At 42.2% G+C, this 26,802-nt stretch overlaps 1 protein-coding gene across 3 annotated transcripts in view; it reads right to left on the bottom strand.

The window, feature by feature from the left end:
- syt1a (synaptotagmin Ia) overlaps window positions 1-26,802 on the bottom strand; it is a 205,659-nt gene that overhangs the window by 84,562 nt on the left and 94,295 nt on the right. For 2 of the 3 annotated variants that reach the window (XM_031746337.2, XM_031746338.2), the window contains exon 3: window positions 23,198-23,278. The gene's annotated coding sequence lies outside the window, so the exon portion shown is untranslated. Of the gene's footprint in view, window positions 1-23,197; window positions 23,279-23,380; window positions 23,438-26,802 lie in introns of those variants that run through there. The other variant, XM_039601535.1, reaches the window with a different exon arrangement.

Here is a 26,802-nt window from a genome sequence, read left to right as displayed (position 1 = left end):
TAACTTGGAAGAAAGCACTACTACAGGACTAGACTGTTGAAAACTGCAGTCAAGTCAGGCGATGATCAGGTCAAGTTTGATGAAGAAAATCTATCTCAAGAGACCTTCATGTGCCATGTAGGTAAAAAGAAATACAATTTCTAAGTGTATAATCCTGCTGCTTATGGACTATTTTATATATAACACTACTGCACTGTGTGCTTTAAAAAATTTCCATCTCACCTTGCCTTAGTTTCTTTGTTACACAAGCGATGGCATCACTTTCCTTGTGCATTATCTCTTATCTCATACAGCAGATATGCTTCTACTGGCTTGTGTTATCTAAAACCCTTTGAGGTTTACTGTGCTCTAAATCTACCACGCTTGTTTGGATTCACTCAGGAGCGCCATCAGAGGAAGAAAATAACTGATCCAGTGTCCTCCAAATTTTCTGTGACAAAAATAATGAATATGTATTTATGTTTACGGATGGTTACTGAGGATCAGTATTAAACTGTTTCAAGTTCAAGACTACACAAATTCAAACAAGCAACTAGTGCTGTCAACGGTATTTCTGCACTAATTCTCTCGAACCTACTAAACAAACTCCTAACCACTCTCTATTAGCGATGAAGATGCTGGTGCTTAATCATCATTAGATAAGTCAGAACATTCAAAAGTGTGGCCTCGCTTTAAAAAATTGAACTATAGTAAATGCAATATACTTAATGTGGAAATGTACTTGAGCAATCTATAAATCCCAAGCAGCGTGGTGTGTTTGATGTCTTGAGTGCAGCGTACCGGCTGTAACGCTGCTGGGGTTTGTTTTGAAAATAAGGCCACAGTTCAAATTTATTAAAGATCAGTTTTGAGAAAATTATATAAAATGTTCCTAATTGGTGCTGATACTGCCTCAGCAGTGGAGAGCAGTCAGACAATAGTGTTTAATAGCGTTTTGGGGCAGGGATAGCTCAGTAGGTAGAGTGGTTGCCCCATGAACAGAAGGTCGGGGGTTTGAATCCACTGAACGGCTCCCCTGAGGTACCCCTGAGCAAGGTACTGTCCCTACACACTGCTCCCCGGATGCCTGCTTAGTGGCTGCCCACTGCTTCACTGAGTGAATGGGTCAAATGCAGAGAAAGTTTTCCCCACGGAGATCAATAAAGTATACATTATTAACATGGCAGATGGTTTTGCACAGCAAACATGCCTGTGCAGGCCCACAGTGGGTAGCTGTGGGTGAACTTTGGAGTTTCTAGGGCGGGGAAAACCCACACTCACAGCAGTTTTGCCCTTTGGGGCCCTATATGGGTTTTTATAAACCGGTGTGTGGCCCATATACACTAGCTCATTGCAATTTTCCCCTTTTGGGCCTTGAAGAGGTAATTCTGTGTGCACCCCACAGTGTGGTACCCAGATGAGCCCTATATTTCTCATCGGTACTGAGGCTCACAGTGGGCTGCCAACTGTTTGGCTCTTCTAGCAACAAAAGTTCATTTTTTCATTGTGTATATTTACATGTGGCATTAGTCCAAGAAGGGGAAATGCATTCATGGCCTGATAAATGTTTATGATGCTTGGCCAAAAGCTGGCAGGGAGATATTATTGCATTGGGTCTGCTCCACAGTACCCGATGTTGTCCATTTCAAGAGCTTTGCTGCATAACATAAGAGACTGTTGCATCTATGTGTTTACTGAGACATGGCTCTGTTTTGGATAACATGATCCAGCCTGAGGGACTATCACTATAAAGCCAACAGTAAACAAATCATGGTGCTAAGGCACTCTGGGTCTTCCCAGCTCCACTGGTCATATATTGAAATCATGATTGTGAAGATGAGGTTCTTGGAAGTGACCACTTGCACCCATAACTGCAACCTAGACTTCCTGATACCAGTCAGTGCAGGCAGCCACAATTCCTGCCCAATCCCAGTGAGCAAAGGTTTACTTTAGGGCTGCGTTCTGAGTCTCTTGCTCTCCATCCTGCCGACAGTTGTGAGTCTCATCAGCAAAAGTGAATGATAGGAGGGAGGTAAAGCAGCTAGCAGCGTGGTGCAAAAAGCAAACTCTTCCTGAATGTGGCCAAAGGAGCATCACCATCTGCTGAACATGGGGGCAGGAGTCCAACAGCAGCTCCACCCCCTCCAGAGGCTGAAGGAGTTCTCACTTACTGTACACGATGCCACACGGTCATTGCAAGATCATTGCTGCCCTACTTCCATCAATACTGGAGATTTTCAACCAGCACTGAATCCACAGAGGATCCAGCATCATAGGGCCACTGCCACACTCTTCCCATGGACTGCTTTACTTACTCCAATCTCTCTCTTTCCAGCACTGACAACTAGAAATAACTTGTATATTATCACTCATAACTGTTTCATTTATAGCATGATTAACACCCTCATACCTGCTTAGTATAAATATGAGGTTACTAACTTCTCAGAATTAACAAAAACTGTTATGTCCTGTTGTTTCTAACAAAATATGGCTGGAAGTATCAATAAGAGCGTCAGTTGGTTTAAGTAATAATATCAGTATCCACATTTGTTGCTTTTACTGTTATGTACCGATAGTGCTTACCCCCCCCCCCAAAAAAAAGGTCCACTCTAACCATTAAAAACTCTGGAAGTACACTGAAACTACTTTTAACTGCACCAAAACCATGCTGGAGGTTCATGAAATCAGTGAATCGTAACAATAAGAATAAAGAGCACTATTATGCTCCCAAGAAGCACACTTGTTATTAGAGCCTGGGTGAACATCTATATTACACTATTTGTAGCCAAGCTATTTCTCAGAAACGAGGAAAAGAAAATCAAGGAAACAGCCCCCCTGCCATGGCCTGAATCCCAATCCTCTTCTGTCCTTCTCCTCCTCTCTGTGTGCAGCCGGATGAAGCAGAGCTTATTACCTCGGCTGTCTCTGTGATTAGACCTACCCTACTCCACCAGAGGGACCCAGATACTGTAAGCGTGGGCCCCAGCTAAGCCAGTGTGACCTTGGAGTGAGGTGTAGCTCCCAGGGAGCCCGCAGAATGAACAGTATGAGGCGGGGCGGTAGCTGAGCATACAAACATTCCATTATCATCCATAATGTGGGCTCTCTGCTGTGCCTATCCAAAACCTTAGAGCTCTACCATCTTCTTTCATTTTATCCTGCCAGGGAGGGGGAATCACTCCCTGTGCAATTTGGCCTAAGAGGAAGAAACCAGAGTACACGAATAAAGGGACTGGTTTGCTCCAGGCACAGCTGAAATTGGTCTATTACACCGCTCCATTTGAAATCAATGTAGGAGGGAGTGGCAGGGCCAAGCGCTCAGGGTTTTCTCTTTTGGCTTTCTTCTGTCTCTCCTCTTTGTTGTCTGACATTTTGGGCAATATAGGTTACAGGAAATACTGTGATCTTCAGGTATAAAGTAAAAGTAAAAAAGAAACGTTTCCAGCTATAAAGGTAGAGAAATCAATCACAGTTGCCGGTAGGTCAGCTGATCTCAGGGCCATCCCACATCAGCTGACGTCTTTCTACACATATAATCGGCAAATCGTATATGGCACCCTATTTAAACTTCTTTATCAAGCACACAGCTGCTGCACAGCTGCAAACCCCTCTGTTCTATGGTTTGATCTTACCACCACCAAATAGTTTCTGACTGTAAGTAGTTCTGACGTGAATAAAAACTTCAACATCTGGATGAGCCAGTGTCTCATCCTTGTTATTACAGCCTCTTTAAGAACTTCAAAATTGTCCCTTTCAACCATGTAGAACAAAATCACCAATCAGCTGTATGGCTATTCATTTCAACAAGTTAAGTGGAAATGCGAATGGTTTCTTATTAGTTCAAATTGAATATACGACACTGTAGCAGGCATTACATTCAGTTCCTACCTAACCATGATTATAGAGATGGATCACCTCCTATGCTGAGCTAAAATACAATTTGTTATCGCCTCATAAACACTGCAGCTGGTGTAGAAGAGCACTGATCTAGCACTTTTTTTTAAACTTCTTTCCACTCGCTGAACCTCAACAGAGAAACTGTCATAATAGCAAATCAGAAACGTCAATCGACCTCTATCTAAGTGAACAAAATGGCACATAAGTGGACTGATTCGCATCCCCTGTTTTCCATCAGTGATGTGTGAGTGGATAAGGTGAAGCAGGATTAGTTGCAGAATGGTTTTATACAAATAAATGCAGACTTTAAAGCATTATCTATGCACAAAAGACTTTTAACTGATGAGACATAAGCAAGGCTCGGCACAAGCTATCTCTGTTAATGCTGAGGACCATACAATCAGGCAGCATTGTCGCTGGAGTGGGACCCTCTCCTGCATGATCATTAGGCAAATAGAGATGCAGGGTTGGAGAGCAGGCAGGCTTACTTTTCTTCATTGTACAGATTTAGAAAAAAAAAAAAAGAGTGGCATGCTATATAATCTTTGCTGCTGTGTAATCATCTTTGAAACGCTCAGTTGCGCTCTCCCTTGAATTATTGAAATATATGTGGATGACAGTTCATGCTGCAGTAGGAGAAAAGTTGTATTAACCAAAAACCACAACAGGAAGGGCGAGACTAATATTTTCCAGTTTCAAACTGCTTAAAGGCAGTAACCTTGAGCAAAAAGAACAGTGCAAGATCGAGGTCAAAGCCCTAACTTCGAGAAGTTGTCTACTAAAATTATAGGGGCCATTCTCTATAATGACTGCTCCGAGGTAAACAGAATTAATCAAGATTACTGGACAGGATAGCTTGAAGGTGGCTCGCTGTAGGGAGACAGAAAGGCTGAGACTCAGCATTAGTCGTGAGCTTAGATAAATAGGTGATTTATAGGAGCCATTAATAGTGAGGGGCAGCCCACACATCTCATTACACAAGTTAGATTGTTTATAGCTGGTAAAGAAGCTGTGCCTTCACTGCTATGAAAGAAGATATTCAATCATAAGGTACACTTGATATAAAAAGGTCAAACTGACGCAAAACGCTTAAAATAATTCAGAGAGAAAATGAGGAAATCTTGCAAGAGGGGTGGGATTTCATCATCTTATGACTTGGCTTAAGGCGAACAGTCTCAAAATACCCACCCCCATGTTTGATCATGTTTATTGTATTCAGCCATCTGCAGCTGATAACCCTTGACTGAACAAGCTGTTAGTTATCCCACGAGGGAGTGTGGAGAAATAGCCACACTTGTTTAGAAATGACTTTCCTGTAAGAAGCCAGTACTGCAGGCGATCTACAAAACTGCACAGGACAAGAGGGTGAAAGTCAAAAACCTGCTCAGATTCCAGACATGATATCTTTATTTCTTTTAATTAGATGTAGAAACAGCTTATGAGGTGACAAGGATCCCAAGGCACTGTTTCTCGCTGTCACTTTGTTTTCCTGGCGGTGACATTTAAGGCACAGGAAAACAACGGTAAACTTACAATCTGAGCTAAATCTTACCTGCCTGACTCTATCCTGTGGAGAAAATCTACAGTACGAGCGCTAAGCCGAGTCATCGATTAAAAAAAGAACGAAAAAAGAGAGAGAACACCCAAGAGGGAAACAGCACTACCACGTTTGTCGCTGCCGCCGCCGTTCAGCACCGGCCCGACGCATTCCTGTGACATTTAGGGGAATTAGGTGGTGTTAGGAAAAATGACAACCGCTTTGTCTCCGTTAAAGAGCTTAGTCGAGACAGAGTTTTGTTTAGCTCTCATACGATGCTTTGAAAACACAAAGGAGGTGGCACTTGAGTGCACCACTTGTCAGGGTGAAAATTTGTTGCAGTAACTCGGTGCTACAGAGTCTTTCAGTTTAGGGAAGTGACACTAGAATGAAAAGACAGACAGCGTGGCTTCATTTGTTTTTACGTGACACTAAAATCAAACTTCAGGAAACAATAGTGAAAATGTGGATGTTTTAATGAACATCCTAAGTTAATGAAACAAAGATCTGAAAATTATAAGCAGGGATTCTTTTAGAAATAGTTTACATATTCAGATATCTTGGTCACTGTCATGCAAGACCTGATTTCTTCAATTTCTGTCTAATTGGACCTCATTCAGCATCCTCCAGTCTTCCAGATGTCTCACGGCTCCTCCATAAATCTCCTTCTAAATTGTCCTGATTTTTCATGCGAATGAGGGTGTGTGAGTGGGTGTTTGCCCTATTCTGACCTTCAGCTGTGGGCCAAAAGTCCAGACCGATCAGGCAAAGAGAAAACCAACTGCCAGCCCTGTTTGGGCTGCTGTCAGGTGTTGACAACCTGCATAAACATCGAGTGAGGAGCGTGGCTCACCTGAGGGGCAAAAGCCAGGATGAATGATCTGACGAGTCACTCAAATGAAAACAAGTTCACTTAGGCTAAATCTGTCCTATGAAGCACTCTGTTCAGGAAGTGTACGTCCATAGTGGTTCCACCAATGAGATAGAAGTGATGGGTAGTGCTGTGGGTGGGGCTAGACACACTTATGGCTTCAGAATACACTAAACTACTCCTGTAGCTTATAAAACATTTGTGAGGTCTACTTTTTTTGTTATGCCACCTGTAATTTACCTTTAAAGCTCTCTGGTGGGTTTCTTCCATCTGCATTAATCTTAAGGATATTTGGCAGCACATCTTGGATATTTCTCCATCCTTCCATGTGCATGCATGCAAAGCCTGAGGCAGACCATGCTACAACAAACATGACATTGATCAAATCAGGCACAATATCAAGAGGAGGAACTGGGATAGAGATGGGTTGCAAAGCAGCTTGCAGAAGCAAGAACAATCATCAGCTGATAAAGGATGATATTAACATATACTCTAATGGCTTAACTTGACTTCATGGCTTCAAGGTTTTTCACAACTTTCTGTCCTTCTAACTCATTAAAACAAAGCACCAAAGGAAAATCGACATCACTGATATAAACACTGTTTATTTTATTGATCTATCATTATTGTCAGTTGTTTCCCATCTGTTTTCCATCGGCGGGATGAGTTTCGAAGTGATCCAATCAGACGTATTCGCCTCGTGGAGTTACGTTAGACGCACACATTTGATCTGCCCCTGGGTAACAGTAATCTGGGCCTCCTGTATTTGTGTTTGATGTCAAGGAAAATAAGATGCTTTGTAGCTATTTGCAGCTTGAACCAATAAACACAAAACAAAATGTTACAATTTATATTTAAGTCAACTGAATTAACTTTACATGTTTTAAAAGTTGTTTTAGTCAAAGGAATACGACTGAAACTAAATAAAAATTTGCTGTCCAAACTGACCCTGGATGTAAAAAGAAAGCCAAATGTCAAAAAATTAGGTAGCTACTTATGGCTGCTTACTATGGCTGCTTCAAAAGGGGTCGTCAAATCAGGCAGCTCCACATCTTTGACTTGGCTGAGATGCACTTCCTGAAACAACCCCAAAAGGATGTGTGTCTCCTCCAAGAATCGAGGCAGGGATCTTTTGCTTGTTAGACAAATGTCTATACAATTACACTATAGAGCCAGTTCTGTATAATAAGGTAACACAGATTAGTTGCTTTTATACACCCGGACCAGTGGTGCAAATGTGCATAGTCAACCCACTACAAAAAACCCATCCTGTGTGCTTAATCCACCTATTTTATTTGAATATGCTTGTTTATCACCTTGGGACTCCTCATATTTATTCTGTGATGCCTCAAGGTTTCTTAAAGTAGTTAACATTCAGTATATAATATGTGTACTTTCCATAGAAAAACTTTCTTCCTTTTGTAACACTGTGAAAACTCTGACCTTCCTTCCATCCATTTTTATGTAAATCAATTGAATCCCCTGTAAAGAGAAAGCCTATTTGGGATGATTGACACAAATATGATTGGTCTATTACCCTATCAGTCATGCTATTAAGGTCTGCCATTATGAATCAGGCTTGATAGTTTGTGATTGGACACAAATGCACGTTGGGCTCATTAGACCTTACTGTCCCCAGCAGATCTGTCCAGATCCAAATCAATGAACTCCACTCTCTAAAAAGACTACGACTGACGTGACCTTTGGAGGTCAGTGTGATCCCAACTTCCCCTTAAATCGCTCGCAATCGATTATTAACAGAGAAAGGCGAGTTTACCTGTTATTAAACAGTTTGGATCCTTAGACACTTTCACTGCTTACACAGCTGCAAGCATGAATTATTTAACAAGGCAAGCTATAGTGACCTGTAGATAATGTAGAGAGCTTCAGGGCTTTATGTACATAACCAGACAATGAATCCTGGGCATCCTATCCTATCGTGTAATTATGCATGCAGATGCTGATTTTCCTCAAGGGGGAACATTGTGTGCCTGGCCTCTCTCTCCTGCCCCCTTAGAGATATGACAACACAAGAGGAAAAACCCATACACACCTACAGCGACACACAGTACACCAGAGAAGGACTGTTGCCCTCCAGGCATCTCTCTGTCAGTACACAGAAAAACTTCATTATGGTGAAACAAATGTACCCTCAGCAGCAAATCTCTTCTCTTTCACAAAGGTCTGGGCCGTATTGAATTATACAAAAAACGGACAATGCTGCTTAGTCCACCAGTGGTTCTGGATGAGACCCTTGATGTGTGTTGAAAGCCCAAACAAGCTCTAAAACTCGTTTGGTCTGTAAAATGTGCTTTTGATGGTTTCCCTGAGAAACAGTGCACGGCTCGCAGAGCGGGTCTGTATTTTCTCAGAAGCGTTTCGCCATGCCTGACATGATCCTATTTTGAATGGTCCGCTGTGGTAATAAGGTCATTTGTCTTGTGCAAAGGAGAGAGGATCTATAGTTGTCATACCCTGAGCTGGAGATAAATGTGAAAGGGCTAATTCTGTGCCTGTGAAAAGAATTCATGCAGTAAGCCCTTTGTTCTCTCACTAACAGCGCGAGATGAAAAAAAGAAGAAACAACTCAGTGACTGGAAATAAGAAAGGATGCAATTAAAACCACACTGGATGTCTTTCATTCACTTACTTATTAATCACGTTAATAACAATACAAATCTTTTTCGATTTTCCTATTCTAAATTATAATCAAATATAAAGTCCACGTTCCTTTGTGCATTGTGTCATCTTGCCCTCTTCACATTGTCTGTTTTGTATTATCTGTCATGATGCCGTTATGATGCTGGTTTTTCTTCTTCTCCTTCTTAAAAAATGAGGCACATTTTAGGGTAGTTTCAGAACTAACCTATTGGTCATCACTAAGGGCATATCCACACACACTAAGCAATCCATAGAGTGCATTTGACTCCTCAAGTCCAGCTCGACTGCTTCCCCAATTTGCGCACAAAATCCACAAGATCATTAATGTCACTGTGCTCTGCAAGAGAGCTTTTCAAAAGCTAGAGAGAGACAGCCAAGCATGAGCGAGGAAGTTCGATGGTGAGATAAAGTGACCCATGCCTAGGCTCAGATTGTTAAGTACAGTGTGAACGCAGGCCAGTAGAAGACTGGGGAGGGGAGGGAAGCAAAGTACGCTCTAAAGAGCCATTACCTGATTTACAAACTCTTTTTCAGTATGACTGGATTTTATCACAGATATCTAACTTCAAAAAGGTTACCACCTACAAGAACCTGTCAGCAAAACAAAATGTATAAACCCACTATGCACTTTGCTAGGTTTAAGTAGAATAAAAGTAGAACAGACAATAAATCAGGGTGTGCTTTACAGTGTGGCTCCTTCATTACTGACAGTTTGCTGATATGAGAGCATCCAGGCAGCAGATCCACCTTTTGCTCTTAACGTGTTGCATTTTAACTAGTATTTATTGATTTTAAACACTGACTCTTCCATGAAATCTATTCTGTATTGTATTGTTTGTCCTTGTTTATGGTTAAATCCATCAGTGAAATATCATCCACAGTTTCTAAACATATTAAAACTGCTAAAAGAGTTAGCAAAATAATAAATAAGAAAAATGATCCTTCGCCATATGTGAACAAGGTTTGCTGTGATCGTGCAGGAAGTGTTGGTGTGTGTGTCTCCTCTCACTAGCAGGAATGTCCCTACACAAAAAAAGAATCGTGCTGTGCCAGACACAAAGCTTTATGTTAAAATGGTGCGTGCTGCACCTCCGGGTGTACTCGTCCTGCTTCATCTTGTTTTAGTGATGGGATATGTGGTTGAGTACATGCTGTCCACACAAAGCACACAACAAATGTGCTTCATCTCCTTCCACATCCTCCACTTTGAAAAGTGAAAGGCGGACGAGTCGATAACACTGTCCTTCTTACAAGTGCATGAGTTAGAAACAAAATGGGTAGTTCAGGCGCTGCTTCTAATAAGTCCTCTATCATTCCTCCGCCATACTGTGGCTTTTGTGATCTACTCCGCTGCTGTAGTTATGAATAGATCCACCGAGGTCTGACCCTGCAGGCTGGCTCAGGTACAAAGCGTTTCTTCACGCCGCGTGTTTATCTCCAAACAGTCGAATTCCTCGGCGCGGTTTTCGTGTAATAATTTGCTTGGATCGGGCGGGAATGAGTGTTTTCACAGCTATAGTGGGAATCCGATTATCATACAGGGATCACGGTCGTCATGGAAACCAAGGATGGCGCATGGTGTTAAGCCGTCCCTTACACATCCGAGAACACTGGGAATTAGTGTGAAAATTCAGCTCCCTTAAAATAAAAGATGTGACAAATTCCGTCTTTCATAATAAGCGCATTCTCCGGCAGCTTAGCGTTTTTTTGTGTTTATAGGCTCCATGTGTGGCAGGAGTACAATGTGCACTTTCTGGAGGCATTCCTCTGCCATCGTACATTGCCATGGTTTATGCATTCAATTAAACAAAGCATGAAATGTCAGAGCAGCATGTGTAAACTTTAAATTGGCTTTGAATGTGTTGAGGATAAAGTGCTGATACAGGTTATATACTCTTAATTTTCAGGTATCCACCTGACAGACTTGACGGTGCAATTACAACCATTTGAAATGAGACGCTGAGACATTGAAACTTGCTGATCTGGTGCTTGATTTTGAACAAACTCAAGCTTTTTCTATCAAAATAAGGTTGTCTAAGGGTAACTCTTTTTTTACTCTCGCCCTCAATCAGACTCTCTTAAGCCAGATAAGAGTTTCAACAGTTGTGTCAGTTGTTCCAGAAACCTGGAGAAACAATAGCTACTAATACAAATCTTTCTCTACTTTTTGTTCTTTCAGCTACTCCTGATCATCTGCCTCCATCACCCCTCATACTTAGCATCCTACATTGCCACGCCAATCCTCTGGATGCCTTCCTTCATTACATCCTTGAATCTTTTCTGTGGTCTCCCTTGTTTCCCCCTCCCTAGAAGCTCCAAATTCAGCATCCTCTGTCCAGTATATCCACTCTTCCATGCCCAAACCATCTCAGCCGTCCCTCTCTTTTGCCTGTCTTTGTCTCCAATCTTTGGGGAGCCACAGAGAAGTAGTGGTTATGGATCGAGCCTCCCAGGAGAGAGAGAGAGCAAAGATGAAGCAAAGCAGTGACCTAAAGATAAGCAAACATGTAAAATAAATTTGTCCCACTACTCACATGACTTTGGAGTTTTTGTGTGCTATTAATTGTAACCCATAATGGCTGGAGCCTGACATATTTAGTCCAAATGTCAGTTTTTAAAAACTTTTCAAACATCAAAAGCTCTGAGAGACTCAAAATTGAATCAGCAGCAAAGGCAGAAAGAAGCATTCTGCCATAATTCAATCAGTGGACATTGGTTAAGTAGATAAGGCCTGGAAAGTCTGACATTTTCATTATGCCGGATGAGGCAGATGAAGGCTGAAATCTTTTTCTTTTTTTGTTTTTTTGTGAGGGACATCATAAATGGGAGGGGGGAGGAGGGGGAGCGCAGGTGGATGGAGAGGCATCCAAAAAGATGGAGACAATGCTGTGAGGAGGAGATAAATGAAGCTGGAGTGGCTTGGCCACGTCAGGAGAGGACAGCCATCTGTGAGCTCATGCTGCAAAAAAAGCTTATCTTATTACCACCTCTCCTGAACAGTGAAAACTTTTTCTCCCCCACCTCTCTCTCCGTCTCTCTCTTTGTCTTCCTCTTTTCATGTCCTTGCCTTCTGCATTTCTGTGACAAAACAGTGTAATAATAATCCAGTGTGGCTTGAGACTTAATTAGAGCCTGTCATAGCTTTAATTTACACTAGTTTATAAATGCAGATGGCAGTCCTGTTCATTACCCTCTCAAGACATTCCTGGTTCATAAATTGAAATTAACAGCCTTTGCCTGGAAATGATCTAGTTTGGATTTCCACACTGCGCCATCAGAGGTTTTAATTATGACTTTGGTCAAAAAAAAAAAAAAATCAATTATGCATACAGCCACCCATCAGCAATGAGACAGAAAAATCACAACATGATCAGCGACTGAGAACGTCCGGGTCATCGTTACAGCGCGGCGCTGAGTGGTGTCGTGTGGCGCGCGACCGCAACTCAGGGTCGACCCTGAACTCTCAACCCCGCCGCCCGCCCCCGCATCTCTGCTTTGGGGTCACAAACAGTTCCCGACACACTCTCGGGTAAACACAACAACAAGCCACAATATACCCGCAACACACAACAAAAGACATGACTCCGAGCGCTGTCACCACTAATCACGCCGAGACAAAAGAGGATGCAGCTCAGATGCTGTGCGAGGGGTGTAATAATGTGTAGACAGACATGATAGGATATTTTCTGGGTGCTCGGGGACAAGAAGACAGCGCCGTTAAATGGGATCAATGCGGGGATCAATAAAGTGGTGCGTAGTGAGCATTTAAAGCAAAGAGGAGCTAGACAGTTTAAAAGCCAGATGACCTGACAAGGAAGGTCCTTGACCAGAAGAAGTGACGGGCCTCTCTTAGAATCACAGAGCTGCTATCCTCTGTAGTGTTTCACTTCAGTGCTGAGCAGTTTACTTCCAATTCTGAGCAACGTTTCATGGGAGGACAGATGAAGGAAAACTGAAATGTGTGGATATATATATGCATATGAATTCGCCAGGACCACTCGCAGCACCGCAAGGCTAGAGTCCCTCGTTAGTGCCAGTCAAGCTTACTAGAGCGTGATGGGGGCTGGATTGATTGACGGACTAAAGGGGAAAAGGCAAAGAGAGCGTGCAAGAGAAAACCCGAGGTCAGACACTGTCACAGATCTGACTGGTGCATCCAGGAAAAAAGCGCCCAGAGGGCGTAATTCAGCTCACTAAAAGCTCTTAAAACTTCATCTCCAGCGTTTTCCAGCCCCAGTCCAGTCAGGGCAAACGTATTAAGAATAATGTGACTGACATCGCATTTGGTCTCCAATTACAGAGCCATTGTAAACACTGACCTCCACTTTTTTTTTTAACTTGCTAGTGTCTCTGTTATATTACTTTTTGCGTGTATCACATTTTCAAAATAAATTTGAAGTACTGAGTACCTTGTAGCAATTTCCATTTAGTGGACTGACACCTTTGGACACTAAACACAATCACAATCTGTGTTACTGTGACAGAAGAAAATGAATATTTAAACCGGTTACATACCAGTTACGCAACACTGACTATGTTCATGTTCACCATGATGGTACAATAGTCTTAAAGCACTACCAAGTCAGAAGACAACCTGGGGACTATTTTCACATGTGGATTAACACCTGCCAGAAATACCTTGGATTCCACTAAATAAACCACTGGTTGTTCGATAATGAAGGAGAAACAGTTTTTAGTCAAACACATACGGAGAAACTGTACAATATAAACATACGTGCATTTGATTCACGCATGAAAAACACTTCAAGTTTAAACTTGTGGCCCTGACATGTATGCCTGTAGAATTATATACATATATTTGAGCCTGTACTGACGTTGATGTTGGTGTTTTAGAGCTAATTGTCTTTTTTTCCCCGAAAAGTCCCTAAAAGGTTTAAACGAGACCAAATATCAAGGATAAAAGAAGCCATTTCTGCCGCATGACCACAAACCAGAATCTTCAACCTTGCTGGGACGATTTTTAGTGTGGGAATAATTTTTTTCTTTAATACAAATGCAAATATTTTATAAGTAATGCATGTGTTAATATCTCCATTTTTAGCATCTATACCCCACTACTCCTGCTGCACATTAGCCAGCAGAACTATGGTGAAAGCACAGATAAACATCACCCAGGGACACTGATACATGCTACTGACTGCCCCATGTCAGCCTTTGATATTACAGATATTCAATGCATGTAAGTAAACTGAAATGGAAACGGTGCACCACTGCATCGAATTATAAAAAGAAAGAATTAAACATATTTTTTTTAGCACCAAATGAAATCCCAGTGACTTTAAATAACATGACTGAATGGTCAAGATCCATGTCTCCAAATATATACAATAACCCACACAAAGACTTTAAATCGCACGCTGTGGAATGATGCAACAAAATGCAAAATACCTGAAAATGCAAAACACCAGTTTGTGGCGACAGACAGTTACTAAATTCTTAATATGCTTTACCCAAGTAAAACACGCTATCTTAGCCCCTGCACTCACTCCCTAAAGACATCTTGGTCCTGAGGGTGAACTCTGACTATGCCGTGACTATTGATGGGACAGTAAATTAGCCAGGAGTATTGAGTGAATGTCACACTAAGGCCACCATAATCCAACAGCTCATTCTCTGCATGAACTATGCTCTCACTGTGCATTCTGGGTAATTTTTTTTCTCCTCCTGGGGGTTGATCATATCAAGAGCCAGAGTGGTTATTTATACTGACAGTTACTGCACAGAGAGAGAAGGAGAGGGATGTCTGCGTTTGTTGGAGAGAGATAGGCTCGAGTTACACAGTCATTAGGATACTTTTTAAATGTGTGTTTCAGTGATGATAAAAAAAAAAAATCTGTTTGACGTGATATGTCGCTGCTATTCAGTCCCAGGTGGTTTCAGGTAACAGACTTTAGTGTGGAGTGGTGGGTTTTGTTGATTTGGCTTAAGATGTTTACAAGCACATGTTCCTCCCAAAAATTCAGTCACGACTTTTGGCAGTAGGTGAAAGTGATGACAGATGAATAATGCATAGGCTCATTGTGCTGTAGTTAATGACGGCGATCACACATTGCCATGTCACCTCTACCTTCTCAACTCATCTGAGAGCAGGTGATATGTGTGAAAGTATTCTCGTCTAAGTTAAACATTTCACTTGTGTTTCTCTGATCCCAGAAATTCATAACGATGTGCACTGCGTGCGTGTGTGATGGTGGAGGGTGTGGTAGCTCTTCAGAGGAAGTGCAAAGCCACTGATTGCATTTAGCTGCCTTTTCTGCCAGTCCTCATCAAACGAATGCAACAAAATCTGAATTTATACTCGCACAGGAGCCTCCTGCGTGACCCACTTCTGTACTTCTCCCTGCCACAGAAAAGGAGAGGAGGAAAAAAAAAACTCTGAAAGCTTTGAAATGTATCTGCAAGCTGCTTTTTTCCCTCCCTCGGCCTCGCAATCATGAGCGCATGAATCAAAATTGTGCGCATGAATACAGTGTTCATTTGCAGCGGTGTGTATTCATGCCAGTGCGCTGCAACTGCAAGCACTGCAAGACACATCTGTAATGGGATCTGTTTCCTCCATAGTGGGCCTCCTCGATGGGCCAGCTGATAGTATATTTCCAGGCGGCTATCTAAGATCAATGATGACCCTCCATTTACTACAGCCTGCTCTCCTTCAGCCCCGATGCATTAAAGGACAGAGTCGAGAGGAAATGCCAGATGTGCAGATAACCTCCTCCTGGCTTTTCTCTTTCTGTGGCAGCCTTTTAACATGATAGATCCACTAATTTCTGAAAAACAGGATTGACTGGAAAGTCAAAGAGAGAAGGTGACACTACTGACCTCAGAAGAGAGGCTCAAATAGAAATCCAATTTTTTTTTAACCACTTATATACAGGCTCGGTTTTGTCATTGTATTTTCACTGGCTTGCAGGTTAAGACTTGGATCAAAACTAATCAACATAAGCAAACTCTTCTTCCCTTTCTTCATATTCACCAAGACGGAAACTCATTTTTACAGACATGATAGGGCAGACACGGTCTGCAGTGCACAGTGTAATACTTCTTAAAGAGTAACAAAGCGATATACAGCCAAAATAAATAGAGAAATAAGACCAGTCCAGCCATTTAAGACAGTAAAATAAATAAAGCTAAAGTTAAAAGCAGTGCAAGAATAAACATGAACACAATGCATAAAAGTAGATGCAATACAAATATGTCACAGAATCAACTGCATGCAGAATTTAATATAACTTAATAATAAATTGTACCGTTTTTATACAAAAATTATTTCTTAATCACATTACAGAGTCAGACATGCTATATGTTGCTTTGACTAAAATACATATATGTTAAACACAGAGACTTGGGATCGGGATACGCTGATTCAGCGACTAACATCTCCTTTTTTTGACTGATATCAGTCGATGTTAGCTACTGTGCTTGATAATCCTTTCAAAGTAAGGCTGATGAGGAGCTGAAAGACTTTAAAGCTGTTCAGTTATTTATGTACAGTGTTGGTGACAGGGGATGAAATTGAAATTGCCAGAAACCCAAACAAAACACGCAATAAGAGGCTGTAATGTAAGTGTCCTGTTAATGTTGGTGGTGTCAGTTACACAATGGACCAACAAAGCCAGCATTGCACAGGCAGAAATGCATTTCTTACTTGGACATTCTGACACCACTTTATATGCGCAAAATCTGACCTTCAATGCAAACTCTGTTTGCCAGCAACCAAGCTGCTCTCAGCGTCAAAAGACTCCGCCTCCAACCTAAAGAAACATCTGGAAGTAAATTCTTTTTTAAAAGCTAACGTTAGCCCACTGCAACTACCTTGTTTTAGTTGTGGTAGCTACCAGGATTGTGTGCCACTTCAGTATCTTCGATGTAGTATTGCTGTGTGATTTATTACTATTACTTTAGGCTACTCACCGACCTAACATTGTTAGCTGAGGTTAGTTCATAGACTGCAGACTGTTAGACTTGATGGACAGCATTAACAACCTGCTAGCTGCAAATAATCATGTGCAGTTCTGAAAGCAGTCTATGAACTAACCTCAGCTAATGCCAGCTAACAACATCAGCTCGGTGGCGAGTAGCCTTCAGTAATAGTAATAAATCACACAGCAATAGTACATTCATGCAGTTGTAAAAAGCATGGCAATATATTAAGTAATCCAAAGTATTCAGAATATGTTACTCACATTGAGTAACTTAACAGAATACATAACAAACTACATTTTGGGCCATGACTCTGTAATCTGTAGTGGAATACATTTTAAAAGTAACCTTCCCAACACTGTTTATGTACAACAGTTGTCTTTGTTTCCTTGCCATGAAAGGAGGTTAACTAAACACAAAAAAACAACACAGACAGAAAAAAAAAGATCTGTATCAACACTGCCTTTCGGTCAAATTAATATTTCATGCATCAGTATCAGCGGCGGCCCAAAATTTCATAAATGTGCAAAAGACAGTATTTACAAAGACTTTCTATGTACACATTCATCCTTTGGGCTTGGGCTGTTTATTTATAATTCAAAATAATCTATAAATCCTTCACATCTGACCACAGACGTAAGATTTACTCAGATGTCTATGCCCTATTTCTAATCCATTTATTCAGGCTTTTAAAAGTTTCCATCACTGATTCGAGTTCATATAAAACCACATTACATGTACATGTTACATGTAAAAACATTCCGTTTTCTTCTATTCACTAAAAGTAACAGTGAAAATACAGACATGTATTTTTCCCGTGTGAGGGCTGGTCATAGAACTCGTGGCTGTACACGCTCGGCACAACGTTGCTTAAAAAGCTCCCCGACTATGACACAAAGATAGTGATGATTAACACAGTGAAGAAAAAAAATGTTTTCCTTCATTTCACATTCTGTCAAACACAAAACAAGCTCATGCTTAGTGCTTTAACTACTGAAAACCAGTGCATTGTTGCTATGCAACACTTAAATATGTTCGAGGTGCTACTCTCCCTTTACCTTTCACTAACCTGTACTCTGAGCGCTGAAAAAAAGAAAAAGAAAACTGCACTTTCTTTGTGCTGTCAGGCTTGGCCCTTTCCTCTCTGTAAATGCAGGTCTGTAGCGAATATGGAGCCTTCTGTGGAGTCAGAGATCTAGTGATAAAAAGCGGCTCCTTTTTTCCACTCAGCTCGTAGCAGACAGCATGCTGATTTACATAGTGCAGTGACAAGGACGACAGCTGCTGCCGTGTACTGAGATGGAAAATATATCTCCGCTCCTTTCCCATCACAACCCTCCTTCCTTTTTCCCTTTCTTCACTTTAACCCCAGTTCACATCAGCTCTGTATTTATATGGCCCACTTCCTGTCATTGGTGTTTCTGTTGCTCGACACCACTGTTTCCAGGTTAACAGTGAGATTAACGGGAGAGCAGCAGAAGAGAAGGGGGGAGAATGGAAACAAATGTAAGATGCATTAAAAACAGCATGAAAAGGAGGAAGTGGGTTCCCAAGTGGCTTGCAGGATGTAGCAAATAGGTAGCAGCTTAAACAGAATGCCCTGTTTGCCACTTTGCTAATAGAAGGTACAGAGGGATATCAAGTGAAATGATACCATGCTTGATTTTCAAGTCACGATTTTGGCTGTTCATTATGAAAACAAGATAAAAAAAAAAAAAAAAAAAATTTGCTCCACATTTCGCTTCATTTTGATGATTAGTTTATGTGCTTAGCTTTATGTCATTGATAGATCAGGAGACAGGAGCAAGATAGGGCAAAAGGGAGGGAACTGAATGTAATTGTAAATGTGAAAAATATACCCGTAGAAAGAACATACTCATTTATGCTAATTAAAAAATACCTGGGTTTATTATTAGCTTTCCCAATTAGTGAACATGAGAATGATGGTTCAGGAGACAGGGAGGGAGAGGAGTGGCGGGTGCTTTGCTGTCCACTGGTGATAAAAACAGCCTTAGGTCAAAGACTGGGAGGCTTTTATTGTTTCTCTCAGGGGGGGTGTTGGTGATGGGTGCTGGCTATCGTCTGTTCTTGGAGGACATGCAGCAGTGCACATAATCAATGTCATGCTGAGCCAGGGTACGTGTATCGGTGTGGGCGTGAGCACATGTGGGAGCAAAATGCACGCCCTCTGATAGGCTAAGTCCACCGGCCTCTGTGGATCAGACGATTGAGTGCACTAAGATCCCATCTAACAGAAATAACTCATTTTCATGTCTGATTTCACACCCTCTCGCTGTGTTCACTGTTATCACACAGAAGATGTAAAACGCGTTTAATTAATTCACGAAACTGTGTGATTTGCATTTTGCAGCGGCAGAATATGCAGCGCTGGTTATATTCAAAATATTATTATCAGTGAATGTAATTAACTTTAGATTACACAATAAATCTAACTCGAGAAGCTGTGTTTTTAAAGTGCTTTGCATGCAGGTGTGTAAAACCATGCATTAAAAATCAATAAAACGGATCGATGAAGCCCTGACTGACTCATACATAGCTTTTATTACAGCCAAAGCAGATTAATCAAATCACAGTGTCTTATAAAGTGAAATGAAGCATTTTGCAGTGGGAGAGAGTATTTTTCCTGTGTATTTTACACTATGTGTTAGCCAGGAAGATCATTGTAATCATTTAAAGGAGATCCAGCAGAGAAATCAGCAACATAATCCAGGTACATCGGCTGATTCAAATGTAGCTTTCTGTCAAATTTAGCACGATTTTTTCCCACTTTAGCACAAATTTCTATTTTAAGACAACTTCTTTCTCTTTAAAAGAGTGATTAGGGAGCGCAAGGATATAAAATATCAATGGTTAATATTTAATGAATCTGTAAATACGTGTTAAATATAGTGAATGCCATAATAAATAATGTGTATATTGTATAACTGCCATGCTTTCATGAGGATAAACAGTCCATCACCTGCAGCTCCTCAAAGCCAGTGTAGTAACTTTTAGATTCGCACTGGATTTGAACCCTACTTTTCTAGGTGAAAGCAATAGAAGAGTTAAAGTTAAAAGGTGTGTCTAGAGCCTGACCAATCAGTAGTCTGCCATTTACACTAAAAGATCCTGAAGACATTGAAGCTATAGGAAAAAGCAAAGTATCCTCGACTCCAAGCAAACAGCGACTTGATACTTCTGTGATTTATAGTCAGTGTGGCAAAGAATCCAGCACCCCATTTGTAAGCTTTGCCAGTGTGGCAGGAGTTGTAATCATTCAGCCAAACTACCTGGTTAAGTGCTGAGCACTGATGTTGACGGACTCCAGCGACAGTCGCTGCTAGTTCGTAAACACAAATTAAGTCTAGTAAATACTCAAACACTGCTGTGTCTGCGCCTCGCAGACTGTTCCCTCTGCAACCAAAACACAGAATCTGTCATTCCTCGCAGTATATTATCTAATCACCACATGAATAATCTTTACAAACAAGGCAACGTCCCGCATAATTTCCCTGCTCTCACACTGTCAGCTTGCAGTACATCTCATTTTTGGCCATCACTCTGAAAGCTCCATTTTTCTCTGACTATTGGATCTGTCCACAGGAGGTGGTGCTGAAATTTCACCCTGCGCACAGGACCACTGTCCATGGTTCTGAATCAGCACCGCACGGCCTGAGCGCAGAGGCACAGGCTCCCACAGAGAGAAAAAAATAAGAATTTTGCCGGCTGGATGAACGGATGGAGCAGCTTGGACTTTGTCTCAGCTGGGACTGTCTGTAAGTGGCAAACAAGCCAGAGTCTCAGCAGGCAGGGAGCTCCACGCCCTGTTTGCTTCAGAGCTGTCACATGTGACAGCGTCATCTACAAAGAGATGGGGAGCTGGAGGTCTGAATACATCCCTTAGATAGACAGAAAAAATGATTCTGGCTAGAGCTAGGTCGAACATTGCCTGTCTCAGTAGAATATCCTAAGAAACCAGCTGAATGTGTGACACAAAAGAAAGACAGCAGTTGCACTTTTTCAGTGATCAAAAGCTTTTTCTGTTTTGTTTGGGGGTTTTTTATATCCTGCCTGTGTTTTAAAATTCAGGCCGACACATTGAGGATGCAATTCCAGTGGGATGTTGTGTGAAAAGAACGGCTGATCCCTGGTTATGAGAGGCCAACCCCACTCCATCCTGTCTTTCCCTGGAGTAGAAAAGCCAGCCAATCAGAGAGGACGAGGCAATGAGTCACGGAGAGAGCAGACCGCATCCAGTGGACCGAAAGGAGCTGTCTGACGCTCTGGGCAGCAAAAGTGGTAACGTCCGTGGATGGAGCGATCCGCTCAGGACTCCAACACACACAAACGTACAGGAGATACATGTGATTTACAGATAGGTTGGGATTTTTTTTCCCTAAATTTCAATTAATTTAATGTAAAAAGTAAAGAATTTCCCTCTTCCTTACCATAGTTTATGACTCTTGCTCTCTCTTTTATGAGATTTATGAGAGAGTTCATTACTCTCAGATATTACCAGCCCTCAATAACTCACGAAGCACCCACTGTAACATGGCAAGGTTGTGTGAAGGTCAGCATATTGCTTACTTCCACAACTCAGGCTGAGCTGTGTTGAAGCTTTGCAATACTATAGCACGGGGCCTGACATTCAAGGCTAAACGGCCGTTTAAATAAACAAAAACACAGTGAATAGGCCATGTGAACGAGCGCCTGAGACGCTCATTAACTATTGATGCGAAGGGAGCTCTCACAGCCAGATATGTATCACACAACACAGGCACCTACGTGCAACACACACAGTTGTGAAATCACATGACAATGCCAGCGGGTGTAATATTTTCAAAAAAAAAAAAAGGATTAAATTATTCTCAAAGTGAATTAATCTTATTAAATAGCTCCCATAAATTACTCATGATCTTACACATAAATCAAATGATAACAATGGAATGAATATGAGAGATGAGCAGGTTTTTCATGTCCTCTACTGGACGTACAAATCCATTTTCCAATGAGCCACAAAGGCGCTGTGGATGTGAAAAGAATTTATTGGACCTTGTAGGAGAATAAAGGATTTGGAAGGTGATGGGAAAATGGAGTAAAACCCAAATGTATTGGTTTTGAGCCTGAAAAGACTGGAGCTTTGTGCCGCCTTGTTCTAGCCCAAGACTGACAGACGTGCACTATTCGAACCCCCACAATCTGCCAACTTTCACCTCTTTCATGTTTCTAAATGAGAGAGGAAACTAAGTGCAAATGCGACTGGGAACGGGAAAGCTTTGTTCAGCCTCTAGCTCCCGTTTCCGTCTTTGCTTAAAAGTCTACTGTACCCCAGCTCGTGTGGATGGATGGGTGGAGGGAAGAATTCGAAGGAAGAGAGATCGACTAGTTCATTTCACTTGAATCCGGGATAATGAGGCCAGAGAGAGCGAGAGAGAGAGAGGAAGAGATAAGGCACGACAAAGGGGAAATGACAAACGGCAGGGTAGGCAGCACGTTGATTCGATTACAGCACAACTTCTCATTAAACGACATAGAAAGCCAGCCCTGGGTCAGGAAGCCACAATACTAAATACATACTGGATACAACTGCTAAGAGCAGCATGTTTGTTCTCTTGGCTGTAGGGCAATAATGGTTTCCTCTGACTGTACCGCTGCCACCCTGAGACAGCCGTTGATCCGGAGCTCGGCCTAACCCTCTGTGGGAGTCTGCTTATTCCCCCTCACCCCACCCCACTCCACCCCACCACCGTCACAACTTAAAAATGTTGAAGCACGCCGAACTAACATTTTGAGCAGTACCAAAAGAAAAACTGATTCCACGTGTAGAAAGTATTTACCGACCCACTATTAGAACCACAAGCACTTTGTCCAATATTAATCTAATCTTGGAAATATGTTTTTTTGTTTTGTTTCCCTTTTTAGTAAATCCTGTCAGTGTAAATCTGACGTCCTCCGACATCTGTCAGCCTGGATAAGCTCTTGTCAAAAAGAAACGGCACCTCCTACTCTTACTCCTCTTCCTCCTTCTCTTCCTCTATACGACCTGACACTTCCAATCACTATTACAGTACGAAGTCCTCAGAGCCATGTTTGCTGACACGCTGAGGCTCACACACACGCACACGCACACATCACAGGCAGCGTGTTCTCTCGATTTCAAGCGGGCATGCGGTATTTTTTAAAGCAGCGGAGCAAAGCGGAGCTCCCGTGCCTTTTTGACTGTAAAAACATGCCGTCTCCATCTCCACGCTGCGATTCTCCACTGTTACCTTTTTGTGAGGGGAGGAAACAAAATAAAAGACATCTCTTACCTGGCAGCACGCTGTCTACCCTGGGTCCTCTTCACAATCCCAGGAAGGGGTTCAAGTTTGCAGCACGAGCTCGATGTGACACTTTGAAAAGAAGGGAAAAAAAAAAAGGAAACCCCAAATAAGTGGCTAAAAAGCAATGTCCCCCTTTTTTCTTTCACACACGACGGCTCAAGAAGCACTCACGATCATACACTTGAACACCCAGTTGACAGCTCCAGCAGGCGAGCAGCTCACTGTTCCTTCCTCCCTCTCCCTCTCCCTCCCTCTCTCTCTCTGTCCCTGACACTAGCCTCCTCTCTTCCCGCCCACCTACTCCAGCCCCCTCCCCCAGCTTCTCTCTTTTTCCATCGGTCTCCTCACTTGCTCTTCCTCTGTCAGACAAAATGCACACATCCCCTTATTCTCACTATTTTTTTTTTTTGTGACATTTCCCCCCACCCACTCACACGCTCTGCTCCGTGAAAACAAATATCAGTCGGTGGTACTATTAGATGTGCATTTCCACATGCCATCTACAAACTTATTCTTGTTTGATGGAGCATTTCAAAAGATATTTTCTCTCAGAATAAGACAAAGCCACTCATGAAAGGCTAATAACATCAGATGGTGGGATTAATGAATAATGCTAATGAGGCATTCATACTGTATACGATTTAGAATCCCCACTGAGAGCCATCCCTTAATTCCCCCCCCCTCTCCACACTCGTTCCCCATCTTGCTGTCTCACTCCATCTATCCCTGTCTCTCTTCAGGTCTCACTAGTGTATCCAATGCCGCTCACGTCCCATTCTGCAGACAGCTAGTCAAGGGCATTCCCAGAGTAAGTGTATGCAAATGCTCTGCCGCGAGGAGCTGCCTCGTGTCCCCTCGACACTCAGCCGGACCAGATGTGGCACATGGCTCTTCCAGGGAGAGGGCAGCAGATGCAAAGGCAAAAGAGATCCAGCAACAGCAATCTTCTCAGCAGTCGTGACCTCGCTTCAGTGGACACATTGAGGCCGACGGCAGCTGAACTGATACTTTGAAATACACGAGAACCTAGGCTCACTTCCAGCTTTAGTTTGAGGGCAAAATAAGATAGAAACGAGCCCTTCACTGACTCAAATATCTAAGAACATTTCTGATTAATATGTGCTACGTGTTAAATGCTTTATCCATTCCCACTTTTATGGTCATTAATAATTCATTGTTTACTAAGTAGCTCGTCGAAATTACACATGTGCAAGCTATGCTACATCCACTGCCCTGCCTCTCTGTCAAAAGTGTCAGTATTATGGTGGATAATGTTAGTTGAAGTGATCCTGGGACATGTTATATCAGACAAACAGTGCCAGTACATTTCATTGAATTGAGAAATGCGTGCCCCTGAAAAAATCCTAAATCCTTACTCAGTATTTGGCAGTATGGCTCTGTTCTGGGGTGCCCCATTCTTCCATGTGCATATTAACAGTAGAAAGCTGACATAGCAGCAACCATACCCCATACACAAAACAGAGCAAGTACTGAAAAGAGTGGGGTGCAAACCAGCTTGCACGGCAGGCAATTTGACTACCCTTAATTTTAGTTATAACATATTTTTTCAGTCATGTTACTTTGCCACATCCAGTGATTTGCGCTGTTATGGCATGATGTCTGCAGTTTTGTCATCTTTTTCTTTTGCTTCTACACAAAAGTGGCCCATAAATGGAGCAGCCATCTCAACCTAAGTGATCCCTCCATTTCATCATATGCCATACATCCTCTTCTGTCACACCAGCCCTCTGCATGTCCCCCTTCACTATATCCATTAACCTTCTCTTTGGCTCTTTTCTTTCTGCCCAGCAGCATTAAACATCTTTAGCCCAGTATATCCCTCCCTTCTCTCTTACTGTCCCTCCTCCTCTCCTCTTCCTGTGTCTTCAGACTAGCACACTTTCCACCAGCACTCTGTTGCCTTACAGCACCGGAGGTGGTTGTTGTAAACCTGGGCTCTGACCAATCTGGTATGGAAATCTTACTAATGATATCCATGCTTTTGCTGGATTTCCTTCCTGATGCAACCCTCCCCCTGGTGCTTTGGACTGGAACTAGGAGTACACTGGCTTGTGAGACTGCATTACTGTAAATGTAACATTACAACCCAGACACAAAAACCTCCTTTTTCATGTGTTCACGTGTGGAATCAGTGACTAAGAGTTCCATGCCCCCCCGTTATGTTCATTTGCACTTCCATCCATAATCAGCCAGGCGCTCCTCTCCTTAACGGGTCATGTGTCATCCATTCATCCTCACTCAATGAAATCCTTGAGTCCCTTTAGTGTTTCCTTGTTTTGTCTACAGATTAATAATAACACACGTGAACGGTATCCATTTTCTTCTCTACAACAGATCTGCTACATGAGCTCAAAGAGCTGGGAGAGCAAAGGAAGTCTGCAGCAAACTGTAACTCTGTGAGATACAGTATGTTTCTGCAGGCTTGAACAGATGTTACATGTGTGTGCAAGTGTGTGTTTGTGTGTGTCTGCATATGTCTATGGAGAGACCCAGTGTGTGAATGCACAGGCTGATAAAGCACAATGAGGCACATGGCACTGCTGACAGCAGCCCACACACACACACACACACACACACATACACACACACACACACACACACACACACACACACGAGCTAACAGACATATAGGAGGGACAGAGGCAAAGCAAACAGGGAGTATGTGTTAATGATTACCAGCTAACACCCTGCCTGGACTCAGGCACAGCTTCTCTGTACATAAGCTTTGGTTCACTGGTTTTGTGCGTTCTGTGTGCGTCTCTTGCATTGTGTAGCTGTGGGGGGATCGATTACTGGGTAAGGTGATGTGGCCGTCGCAGATTTGCGGCTCAGCAGTCTTATGGTTCGACCCTAACGAGAAGAAAGGGAAGTACATTCATGCTGAGCTGTGCAGGCCATCCTCTATGGAGAATATCTGTTGTGTAGCTCAACCTAGTGTCCTAAACACACAGCCCGGCACTTCAGAGGCCATTCACTATCGCAGCTAGGGGCTGGAAATTGTAAACCTGAAACACATCTATGCTTATCTCCTTGCGAACGTAAACTGGCTGGAAGTAAGATAATAGTTTTGGCCAAACAATTTCCCTGAGACACAATGTTCCAAAAAATAGTAATGTCAAAGTATCTTACTGTATATTTTACAGTTTTGTACTGTCTTTCTAGAATATCAATAAATTTACATAAGTAGACTGTGATTTTACATGTCAAAGGTAAAATAACATAACATCACTGTAAATATAGTAAAACACAATTTACTTGTTTTTTAAATATATTTTTTTGTACATATGCATATTTAGATTGTAAAAATACATCCAGAAATGTATCATAATTTCACAAATATTTGTCTGTTATGTGAGAGAATGATCTGTTAAATTCAAATGTAATACTATGAAAAAATATCTAACATGATTCCGATAAGCTTGTGTTACATCACATAAGTATTATTATCATTGCTAGTTAGGGCGATCGTGGCTCAAGAGGTGGCAGTTCGCCTTGTGATCAGCCTTGCCGGTTCGAGCCCCGGCTCGGACACTCTCGGTCGTTGTGTCCTTGGTCAAGACTCTTCACCTACC

Source organism: Oreochromis aureus, linkage group 17 (genome assembly GCF_013358895.1).
Source record: "Oreochromis aureus strain Israel breed Guangdong linkage group 17, ZZ_aureus, whole genome shotgun sequence".
NCBI lineage: Eukaryota > Metazoa > Chordata > Actinopteri > Cichliformes > Cichlidae > Oreochromis > Oreochromis aureus.
Note: the sequence above shows the minus strand (reverse complement) of the source record. Positions and strands in the feature narration are given on the sequence as shown.